The sequence below is a fragment of the Silene latifolia genome, chromosome 6 (assembly GCF_048544455.1).
Source record: "Silene latifolia isolate original U9 population chromosome 6, ASM4854445v1, whole genome shotgun sequence".
Classification (NCBI taxonomy): domain Eukaryota; kingdom Viridiplantae; phylum Streptophyta; class Magnoliopsida; order Caryophyllales; family Caryophyllaceae; genus Silene; species Silene latifolia.
In genome coordinates this window covers 134313382-134325503 of record NC_133531.1, presented here as the reverse complement: position 1 = coordinate 134325503, position 12122 = coordinate 134313382, and the positions used below count along the sequence as shown (strand labels likewise).

At 42.7% G+C, this 12122-nt stretch overlaps 1 pseudogene; it reads left to right on the top strand.

The window, feature by feature from the left end:
• Positions 1-371: 371 nt before the first annotated feature.
• Positions 372-3422, top strand: LOC141587335 (cytochrome P450 76C2-like; annotated as a pseudogene).
• Positions 3423-12122: the final 8700 nt, after the last annotated feature.

Below are 12122 nucleotides of genomic sequence, written 5' to 3'. Positions count from 1 at the left end.
TTCAAAGTTTTTAGTTTAAGTTTTCCATGTTTTTTCGAATTTTTCTCAAACCATTACCCGCTCGACCCCGCTGAGATTTTTTACCCCCCGCTGGGGTTATTTCCGGGCTCCACCACCGGCGGAGTGCATATTTTTCGCCTTATTTTTGTATTACATTTCGTGTACTCTAATACTCTTTATAATACATCACTCGTGAAATGATTTGTCCAAACAAAAAGATAATGAGACTCTAGATTGGAGACAAAATAAAACTGTTGATGTCTATTTCTATATGTGCGCAAAGACATTGTCCTACGTCAAAGAATTAAAATAAGGAAACTAATTTATTGTAACTTTATTATAAGCTAGTGGGCGTTTGAGTTTCTGATTTTTAAGACTATAAATAACAGTACGGTTCAATGGACTTGATCACTACATCAATTATGTTCTACAAATTTACCAATTTATTCTCAAAATTGTGTAGTAGTACTAGCAACATCACTAATAATGAAGTTGCTGCTACATTCGTCACGGGACTCGCCTCCTTATGTCTTCTTCTTATGTTCATCTTCTTCATCAAAAGGCGAGGCAAGGGAAATCTTCCCTCGCCTCCTGGACCAATCGGTCTACCCTTTGTTGGGTATTTACCGTTTCTTGGGCCGGATCCTCGTTGGACCTTTAAAGATTTGGCCAACATTTATGGCCCGATCTTTAAGGTCCAACTTGGAAGTAACCAAGCCATTGTTATAACCTCACCCTCTCTTGTCAAAGAAGTGTTGAGGGACAAAGATGTCATTTTTTCTAACCGAGCACCGACAGTTGCTGCTAGAACTGCTATATGTGAGGCACAAGATATTGGTTTTTCCGACTACGGTCCGGAATTCCGAAAAATGAAGAAAATATTTGTCAGTGAAATGCTGAGTAATGCTAACCTTACTGCAAGCTATCATCTTAGAAAAAATAAGGTGAAGAACATGATAAACAATACTTATAAACGGGCAGGCGAATTAGTTGATATCGGAGAATTAGCATTTTTAACTATGATCAGCTTAATTATGAGCATGGCATGGGGAGATACAGTGAAAGGGCTTGATGGTAATGCTATCGACAACGAGTTTCGATCAGTGGTAACTGATTATGTGCTACTGTTAGGGAAACCAAACATTTCAGATCATCTTCCTTATCTTGCTTGGTTTGACTTGCAAGGAATCAGGTGCAAAATGAAGTTTGCCGCCGAAAGATTTGAAAACCTGTTTGATATAGCATTTAAACATCACAATTCTGGAGATTGTAACAGTCATCAGAAAAATTTTCTAGGTTGTCTCTTGCAGCTTACCAGGAAGGATGATCCTGCAACTTCTTTAACCCTGTCTCAAGTCAAGGGCATTCTCACGGTATGTGTATCTAATATTCGTCTAATAGGAATTTTTTTTTTTTTTTTTTTTTTTTGAGAAATTCTACTGTGTACTCTTGTGTTTTTAGTTTTCTATGTTGTACCCCTCCTAAATTCTTTACTTATTTCTCTATCATGACCTCGTTTAACTTTTCATTAACTTTATCACTGTCAAACAACCATACTTTAACATTTATTCCGACTCATTAATGTTGTATCATCAAAAAAAAAAAAAAAACGAATCACTTTTAATAAGTACAAACTACTACTAAAAACATCCTTATAATTCATAACATGATAATGAAATTTTGATGAATTTTTAGTTAGATTCGTATACTATTTGATGGGTTAATGGGTAATTCAGCGAACTAATAAGTAAATGAGTAGGTTATCAAGTAATTATAGTGGTAAATAGACGATTTAATACGTCAAGTAAGAAACTAAGTTAGTAAGACAATAAATAAGGTCATGCTATAGAATAATGTGTAGAGTTTATGGGTATATCATAGAATTTTAAAAATGTAGGGGTACAGTAGAAAATCGAAAAACTCGAGGGTACACCATAGAATATCCTTTTTTATTTTTTATTTTTTTTTAGTTTCGCTTAAGGTTGCAAACATTTCATTAAATAACTTTTGGGTCAAGTCCTCACGGATTTACTTTTAGGTGATGTCTTTGCGTATGGTTTAAGCCTCTACTGTCATTTTACGTATTTACTGCAAGACTGCAAGGGGGATGTTGCTTAAATATCGGATCCCCTTGTCTTGTCATTAACAAAAGCACTACAGCAATTGAGTTGTTGTTGCAGGATGTGATTATAGGTGGAATGGATACAACAGCGACAACAATAGAATGGACAATGTCGGAAATTCTAAAACATCCCGAGATAATGAGGAAAATACAAGAAGAATTAAGTAACACAGTCGGCTTAAACCATACAGTTGAAGAAAGTGATGTGGGAGAGTTGAAGTACCTGAATGCGGTTCTAAAAGAGACCTTGCGCCTACACCCTTCGGTTCCTCTCTTTATTCCGCATTGTCCCGATAAGGATACCTCTATAGGAGGATACAGTGTACCAAAGAAGTCTCAAATCTTCATTAATGCATGGGCAATACATAGAGACCCTCAACTTTGGGAAGCGCCTTTGGAATTTCAACCTCAAAGGTTCCTAGATAGTCTTGAAAAATTCGATTTCTCGTGCAAACAGTTTCGATATTCCGTTTGGGTCGGGAAGGAGAATGTGTCCTGGTGATACTCTTGCTGAAAAGACATCAATGTTTGTGCTTGCATCTCTATTGCATTCTTTCGAGTGGGAGTTACCAAACAACGTCGTGGATGTTGATCTTTCGGAAACATATGGAATGGTTGTGAAGAAAACCAAACCTCTGGTGGCTATCCCGAGTCCTAGGCTCTCTAAGTTAGAGCTCTATTCTACGTGTGATATCGAAGCTTGATATTTTTCTAGAACACATTCTCTGTTAAGACTCCGCAGATGCTAGCTAAATTTACGAGTCAAGTAATTGAGCGGTGTCACTTATGATCTGAATTGACAACCACAAAAGTATACAGAATTAAATAAATTTTCTTTATTTTAGAGTAATTTATGTGTATTTTAAAGCAGTATTTTGGTAAGTTATTGCATACAGAAAATCCTAAAAACTTCAGATTTTTAAAACTAAACGACCATCTACTATTTCATGGAAAAGAAGCGTAGAGAGTTTTACGGACCATTTGCATCGAAAGCAACTTACGCTCCATCGGGAATAGACGGTGCCATGAACACAACGTAGCATTTAAGACCAAATTTTGCTTGGTATAAAAAACAACCTCAGGTTTGAGTCTTTCTCACAGCTTTCATGCATAGGAAGGACCATAACCATTGGTATAAACGGTATTTTTGAATACGTCTCAAATTCGATTTAATTATAGTGGTCCAGTTTGTAACGGACCAGTATATACAGTGTACTGTTTGCAAAATTGCAAGTACAGCTAACCCTTGCAGGAAGAGTGTGGAAAAAAACATCATTATATTAGCTTTTGCGCCATCCATATAATATGTTGGAAATATAGTATCACTATAGGGGCGAAGATATAATTAGAGAATATTTGTTGTTGTGTCGTGGTATGGAGGCCACTGAATGAGAAACGAAATCGCCCCGACTACGGTACAAATCTATATAGGCGTCGTCCCCCAAGGTCACACAACACTCCTAAAAGTTGTGTACTCAACCATTAGGAGTTGGAACTCATATGGTATGCTCAAAATTATCATAGAGAAATAGTAGAAATATATGGAAGATGTGTATCTCAAATGACTACATACTTCTCATATTTATAGTGATTAAATAGCACTATAAAGAGGCATAACCGCAACCATAAATATGGAGTTAATGGGGCTATAAACATGCATTTAGTGGTGAGAGTGGAGAGATTCTCTTACGAGGTAATGTAAAGCTTCTCTACAATGCAATGTATCTAGACAACATTACTAGCTTTTTGCATTACTTCCAACAATCCCCCACTAATGCAAATGATAGACAAAATTCTGAGCATATTAATAAGGATTGATACTTAAGCATTAATATCTTTCGATTTGAATTAACACATAGTGAAATGGAACAATTCTTTCTTCACCTAGAGAGTGAACGAATCTTGAACTCCTAGACTCCGGGGTAAATTCCAAACACATACCTCACCTTAAGTTCCAGACGAGTTCCGCGATACAATTCAACAAATTTATGGCCAAATGAACCTTGGGATTCTCACGAGTGCTCTAGAGAGATAGCCTAGTCTCTCATAGAAAGAGGTCAATCCTTCACACTCACGTAGGTGATTCCAACAAGTCTATCTGATCTATATATAAACCACTCACGCATGAGCTACAGAATCATTAAGAGCTCTAAGGCTCAACCTCTCAACATAGCAGTGAATCCATCAAGTCCTTCTCAATAAGACCACCCAAATAAAGGGATATAGATTCATTAAAAGCTCTAAGGCTCAACCTTTCAACATAGCGGTGAATCCATCAAATCCTTCTCAATAGGACCACCCAAATACAGGGATATAGATTCATTAAGAGAAATATCTCAACCTCAATCATTACGGTGATCTCATCAAGTCCATCTCACAAGGACCACCCAATTTTGGGCTATAAGACCATTAAGAGCTATATGCTCAACCTTCCAAAATAGTGTACATGTCATATCAATGGGATGTGTACACAAGTATGAGTTATCTATGGCTTCGTTAGACCACCCTTGCATAGCAAGTTCCGGTATCCACCACAAATTTCTCAACTAATAGGCTTTTGCCCATTCCCCTCGACAATTCTAGGACATTTTTTTCCTTAGTCCATTAGCTTAAATATGCTTCACTCAAATTTCACAAAGATAATAATTTGTGAGCGTATTATTCTCAATCAACTTTCTCAAATCTCAAATCTGCATAAAATGTGTAAATCTGCAAGTCATTATACACATTATTTTTGCATTATTAAGTTGATGCTAGCATTATGCTAAAGATAAACATTAGGCAAAACTACATGCCCCCACAATTAAGTAGTAGCTAATAATAGCTTCACAATCACCTTGCATCTTACCCTGGAAGATTAAGAGCAATATAATATGCTTACCCAATAGACAAGGTTATAATAGTCTTCTCAATAGACTTAAAATAAGATCACCATTAAAGGTGGAAATGTATAATACTCACCATAGATCTCACCTTGTCGATCGTCATTACCTTTTGGTCGATCCAATATCTTTCTAGATATCCAACATAGTGCAATTCTTAATATTGCACCTTAGGCACTTCACCAAATGTGAATGATATCTTTGGTAATGAATACACAAACAAAATGTACTTAGCTGCATAAGCTACATTGAAGCAACTATAATTCTATATATTAGACTTCTCACAATAGTCAAAACATGTTCTCTTATAACTCATATACATCATTGTTCTAATTAAATATAGAGCTCGTACTCTCATGTCGTTTAAAAGAACAAATAATCTTCTTTATTATTTTCTCTTTCTAATAAATTGACATAGAATAAAGCATACACGTAGTGTTTGTGATGTTGCACCCAAAATCATATTATTTACTAAAAGCTCTATATACATCATCATTCTTATATTAAAAAACAACGAATCTCGATGATTATTTCACTTATATTTACTCTTTGTAAATCCACAATATTTTACAAAAAGAATTTGACTTCTTACCAACATAAAATCAATCATCATAATCTCATATAGTGTGGTGTAAGCAAAATGTAACATAAATAATTGAACCTTACGCAACCATTATTTATATTTCATAGCCATTATCCAACAAATTAATACTTCTAATTTTGGTTCAATTAGTCACGTATAAAACATGCGATTATCATTTTCTCTACACCCCCACAATCAAAGATAAACATGCTCTTCACAAATTATAAGATATCAACTCTAAACATGATGAATAAATTTATCAAATAAGTTGAACGTCTTCCCCCACATGTTGTCACGCCACAAATTAGTGACAAACATAATCGTTCAAACAAAAAATACACATTATTTATTCATTCATCATCTCAACTTTTAGATATCATATAATCATTGACAAATTATGTTCTCCGTAATCTACTTTTATGAAGCTTTGACGAATAATCATTTCCAATTTTTGTCACACATATCCAATATGCTATATCAATTTTAAACAAAATATTTAGCCCCCGCATTTGGTTCATAACTCAAATATCAATTTTAGTTCATCTCATAATCAAAACTAAAAAATCAATCCAAAGGTGTGAAATATTTTGCTTGATAAACATATTATACACATAACAATATTTTGGTCACTCAATCATTCTAACTACTTGTCATTCAAAATCTTGGAACAATTTCATTCACTTAATCTCGAAATCAATTATCAAGTAATTTATCAAGATAATAGACATTACCAAATAAATTAGTAGCTTAAACATATGAACGATTAAGACACATATAACTTGACCAAACCTTCATATTTATCATCAGAAATATTTGTAAAGGTAATTCACGGGAACATACCTTAATAACAAGAATGAATTGAGCAATAAAATTATAGATAATACCATTCTTTTATGAATCTTCATAAACTTTCCAGTATACTACCATGACATTGTTGGCTATTTTAGGTGATAGGGCATATTCTGCACCCGCTGACCGAGTCAACATACTGAGCAAGGTCAAAGCCAAAAGACAGCAAGTCAACGTATTAGACAGCCTAACCGACATAGCCTGTCGGCCTGTCACTTGGGTCTCGGTCTCGGCAACTAGCCGGCCGAGAGGCATATCCGCGTACTCACATCCAAGTCCCCTCGGCATGGAGTCAACCAGGCCTGCCGGCCTGTCATGGGTCCCTCGGCTGAGGGTAAGACAGTCTTTCCACCTGCTAGCCACTTGGCCACTACGTGATAAAAGGTGAAAGTCTATAAATACTCCACTTCTCTCATTGAGAAAAGGATCCCAAAAAACTATCAGAAAAACATCTAATAAACTGGTATAAAACTCCCTTATCTCTCTACAATATACTTTGCCAAGTTAACACACAACTTATCTCTTTAAATTTACTGACTTGAGCGTCGGAGTGAGTACGCTCGGTACCAAGCCGAGCCCTCAGTTTGTTCATCTTTACAGGAGAGAGCGAAAGGAAGAGACAAGCAAACGACGTCATTCTACAAGCTTAAGTGGTCATAATCCTGCTCCGAAATTACACCCGGAACAATTGGCGCCGTCTGTGGGAAAAGATACTAAAAGCTAGTCACCTCCCTTAAAAAAAAAACAAAACAAAACCATTCAAAGAGCTAAAGAAGATGTCAAAACAACAAGAAACTATGAGTGAAAGAACTGCATTCTTCCAGGATGACACGTTCCCTAATTCCGAGATCGGGCAGTCCCCCACCGGCCGAGTCACTGAGCCGGTGAAGTACGGGATGCCAAGAGAGCCATAAAAACCGCTGCCGACCGGCCAAGTCACTGTCATGGGACATGTGGTCGATGCGGCCAAATTGAAGCTATTCCTGGACCTGATGGGTGGTACGCCGGTTACCCCTGTCACGACGCAGGACGGACGGCGCCTCCCACAGTGACCAGGGCCCATAAAGTGACTCCGAACAACTTGACCGGAGTAATACAAGGAGTTGGGCATGCTAGGACGCCGGCGGAGCCAGTGGTGCCAGTGGCAAACCAAAGTCCTTCCCCCACTCGCGGGAGGACAGCGTCGCCGCGGCAACAACGAGGCCCGCCCCGAAGAAATGAAAGAAGTCCGACTCTCCAAAGTCGGACAACAAGAAGCCCTTCCCGCCAAATGGAGAGAAGCCGGACTAAGGTTGCGAGGAGCCGATCGCCGCGTGTCATTCGACACGTGGTCAGACAGCCCCTCAGTGCCTATGTCCTCGAAGTCTCTGTGCCGACCAAACTGAAGCTGCCGCCCCTATCATACAAAGGGGATAGCGACCCAACCGACCATGCCGAGGCTTTCGAGTCGTACATGTCGGTATGGGAGCAGCCTGATGAGGTGTGGTGCCGAGTCTTCCCAACGACCCTTCATGGGATGGCCCAGAGTTGGTACAAGGGGCTACCTAATGGTTCGGTATACTGCTATGCCGACCTGAGAGACAACTTCATAGCCCAGTATGCTTGCAACAAGAGAAGGGCCGTGGAGACATCGGATCTACTGACTATCCGACTGGGGGAGGACGAGTCCCTCCGAAGCTATGTGAAGAGGTTCGACTCAAAAGTTCAGCAGATCCGTGAGCTGAACACCGAACTGGCAGCCTTCGCACTGATGAAAGGCCTCCCGAAAGGCGAGTTCAAAAACGAGCTGATCAAGTGCGAGGACCTCAACCTAGACACCGCCAGAAAGATGGCCGACCGAGCCATAAAGGTGGAGGACTATCACAAGACCTGGGTAGGCCACAGTGAATCTGGGCACCCAGAGAGGAAGAGCCGTCGGGACAACGTTGATGAAGGTCGTCGTGACGTGAATAGGTCACGGCCTGAGAGATTTAATAGGAAACAGAAATCGGCGGGCGCCGAGGGGAGTTCGGGACCATACACCCAGAAGCGGTACAGTAGTCTCACCCCCTGGTCAAATCTCCAGCCGAGGTCTTTACCCTAAGCAAGAGTGAAGGGCAGAAGTGGGTCGGCCCCCAAGGCGAGGGGGACGGCGACACAAGCCGATTTGCGAGTACCACGGCCGACCGGCCATAAGACCGACAATCGTCGGCATCGAGGAACGCCATCGAAGAGCTCATCCGAAAGGGGGCCCTCGGCAAGTATGTAGGCTGGGCTCGAAACAAGCTCCGACGGGGCGAATAAAAAATCGTATTCCGGGATGGGAGTGATCCAGGTTGTCATCGGGGGGAACGAGAACGGTGGGTCAGCTAATGGGCACAAACGGCACCTGAATGAGCTATACCAAGCCATCAACTTTGTGCCCAAAACAGCGATCCCCGCTTCCACAATCCCCGATATAACCATTGGGAAGAAGGACTACGAGGGAGTCGTCGCTCCGCACAGCGACCCGCTTGTAGTCCACCTAGACATAGCCAACCACTTGGTCAAAAGGTGCCTGATTGGCACAGGCGCCTACACAAACATCATGTTCAGGGAGTGCTATCTCAATCTCGGTCTGAAGATTGGAGACCTGAGCCCTTGCACTAACCCGCTATACGACTTCTCTGGGGCTACCTGTACCCCCGGGGTCAATCGATCGCGGTGATGTTCGGCCAAGCGGACGCGGCCAAGAATGTTTTATCTGAGTTCGTGGTCATTGATGGTTCTTCTGCCTACAATGTTCTCATAGGCCGAATCACTTTGAGCGAGGCCGATGCAGTGATGTCCATCCGGGCCCTGACATTGATATATGTCTCGGACCGGGGGGAAGCGCAAAAGCTCGTCTCAAAGGACGAAAGAGACGAAATAGTCAATGTCCAAGTATCTGCCAGGGGGTGCAACATGAAATCCCTCAAAGTGGCGAAGAAATCAGAGAAAGGGAAGAGCCCATCCTTACAGCAGGAGGGCGAATCGATGGACACCAACGTCGACATGGTCGAAGGAGCCGAGACCGAGGAAGTGGAAATTGACCCAGGGCGCACCGTAACTGTCGGTGTCGGTCTGGAGCCAAAATTCAGAGCCGATCTCCTAGACCTGCTGAGGAAGAACAAAGATGTCTTCGCATACTCAGCCGCCGAGATGCCGTGGCGTGAGCGGAGGTGATCGTTCACAAGGTTAACGTACTCTCCACCGCTCGCCCCGTCAAGCGAAATATGAGGAACTCCTCGGCCGAGAAGGATGAGGCCATCAAAGCTGAAGTAGACAAACTATTAGCGGCGGGCTTTATCATGCCTTGTACTTACCCTGAGTGGCTAGCCAATGTTGTAATGGTGAGGAAATCGTCAGGGACGTGGAGGATGTGTGTTGATTTTACCAATCTTAATAAAGCGTGCCCTAAAGATTGTTATCCCTTGCCTCGAATAGATAGTTTAATTGACGCAACGGCAGGCTATACCATGCTAAGCCTGCTAGACGCCTTCTCAGGGTATCATCAGGTGTTTATGGCCGAAGAAGACATGCCTAAGTGCGCATTCATCACCGGTAACGGCACATACATGTATAAAATGATGCCGTTCAGTTTGAAGAACGCTGGCGCAACTTACACTAGGCTGGTGGACAAAGTGTTTCAAGATAAAAAAGGGCGAAACATCGAGGCTTACGTCGACGATGCTATTGTAAAAAGCAAGTCTGACAGCGAGCACTTGGCCGATTTGAGCGAGACATTTTGTTCACTAAGGAAATATAAGATGAAGCTTAACCCAATGAAATGCAACTTCGGTGTCCGGGCCGGCAAGTTCCTCGGCGTGTTTGTCGGCGCCGGGGGAATTGATGCCAATCCGAGAAAGTCCAAGCAATACTAGACTGCCGAGCCGAGAAATCGAAAAGAGGTTATGATGTTGACCGGAAGGATGGCGGCCCTCGCCCGCTTCATCTCTCAGTCGGCCGACAAGAGTACTCCTTTCTTTAAAGTGCTGAAAGGGAATAAAGACTTTAGCTGGGGGGAGGAACAGAGCACGGCTTTCAAGCAGCTGAAAGCCAACCTTCTAACACTTCCGACCCTGTCCAGGCCAACGCTGGGGTAGACGCTATATCTATACTTAGCAGTTACCTCGGCCACGGTCGATCTTGCCGTAATCGTCAGGGAAGAAAATAAGCAGCAACACCCAATGTACTTTATCAGCCATACACTGCTGGCCGCCGAAAGAAATTACCCGCTAACCGAAAAAGCAGCCCTCGCCGTCGTTGTTGCCGCAAGGAAATTGAAACCCTACTTCGACGCACATCCCGTGACGGTCTTAACCGACCAGCCATTGGAGAAAGCATTGGAAAAATTCGAAAAATCCGGCAGACTTATCAAATGGGCGGTGGAGCTCTCCGGCTTTGGCATTCAGTACAAGCCGAGGCCTTCGATAAAGGGGCAAGCGCTTGCGGACTTCCCCGGTCGAGTGCACATATCAAGAAGAATCACAACCCGGCGTGTGGGAAGTGTATACCGACGGGTCCTCCACGGCGAACAGCTCAGGAGCCGGCATCCTTATCACCAGCCCTAACGGAGACGAGTTTGAGTATGCCTTGAAGTTTACCTTCTCGGCCTCAAATAACGAATCCGAATATGAGGCGCTGATAACTGGAGTCGAGTTAGCTAGAGCTGCCGGGGCGGAACAAATTGTGTTGAAGACAGACTCGCTCTTAGTAACTAATCAAATCAGAGGAGAGTATGAGGCTCGAGACGATGGGATGGTGAGGTACCTGGAAAGGGTAAAAGCTGACACCTCAAAATTGAAATCTTTCCAAATACAGTGCATCCCCAGGTCTGAGAATAACCGAGCCGACGCTCTCTCAAAACTTGCCAGTTCAAGCATCAAGAATGTCAGTCGAACCGTGCTGGTGGATATCAGGAATGCTAAAAGCATCACTGAGACCGTCGGCATGGTGGGCGACATTGAAGCCGAGACGACGTGGATGACTCCGGTAATGAAATACAAGCTGACAAAAGAGTTACCGGAGGACCGCAGTCTCTCTCAGAAGATAAGAAGGATCGCCGCAAGGTACTTAGTGTTCGAAGGAGAATTATACAGAAGGTCCGTGATAAGACCACTCTTGAAATGTGTCGGCCCAGCCGACGCGGAGCTTATACTGACAGAGATTCACGAAGGCATCTGCGGACACCACATGAGGGCGAGAACACTAGCCCACAAAGCTCTTCGAGCCGGCTACTTCTGGCCTACCATGCTGAAAGATTCCAGGGCCAAAACCAAGAAATGCAAGAATTGTCAGATGCATGCTCCGGTAATACATGCACCTTCCCGAGACCTGCAACCGGTACTTAGTCCCCTACCATTTGCACAATGGGGGATGGATTTACTAGGCCCATTTCCGACGGCCTCCGGAGGAAGGAAGTACCTGATCGTCGCCGTTGACTACTTAACCAAATGGGTCGAGGCGGTCGCGGTACCTGCCAAGACCACGGCGGCCGTAAGAAAGGTGATTTGGGAGAACATCATAACTCGTTTTGGGTTACCCCAAGTCATGGTATTTGACCACGGCCGAGAGTTTTAGAGTGACATGGTGATGAACTGGCTGGAAGAGCTCGTTATCAAATTCGCATACTCCTCCGTCTGCCACCCTCAGAGCAACGGGTAGGCGGAGGCAGCTAATAAAACAA